We start from the raw sequence: 566 nt of genomic DNA, 5'->3' as shown, positions 1-566 counted from the left end.
AACTTTATATGCAGTCCTGATCCGAATGAAGCAGAAAAACGAAATCTCCTTCTTCACTCTATTTTAACTGCCCATATTCTTTGCCACGCGAGCTTCGCTGCCGACACCGTTTCGACTAAGCACGTCTCTTGAAACGTGCACGCATTCGTAAATTGCAAGGCGAACGTGCCTCTGAGGCGACGCGAGAATCGCGCCGCTAAAATGCGCGCCTGCGACGGAATGTCTGTACATTTCGTGCCTCTGCTTACTCGCTTCTTAACAGACGCTCCCGTTTTCAGATATTCCCGCTTCTCCGTCAATGCTCATCTTCGCTTTATTCTTGTTTGTTAGTTTCTTTCGAAAGGATTGAGGAGGCAAGACGAGAGAACATGAAGTCCAAATGAGAGGTTTATACCGCGCGAGCGGCAACTGAGAAAGGAAAGGCACATGGATGAAGAGTGAGAGAGAAATGAGAACTGTAGGGAAAAGGAGGGAGCAGTCGAGGATGCGTAGGGAAAAGCGAGGGAGGAAGCGTGGTCCTCCTCTTTGACGGTGGCGGCCCCTGTCGCCTCGACTCCGCCGAGGCA

Source organism: Rhipicephalus microplus, chromosome 1 (assembly GCF_043290135.1).
Source record: "Rhipicephalus microplus isolate Deutch F79 chromosome 1, USDA_Rmic, whole genome shotgun sequence".
Classification (NCBI taxonomy): domain Eukaryota; kingdom Metazoa; phylum Arthropoda; class Arachnida; order Ixodida; family Ixodidae; genus Rhipicephalus; species Rhipicephalus microplus.
This window is presented reverse-complemented; position numbering follows the sequence as displayed.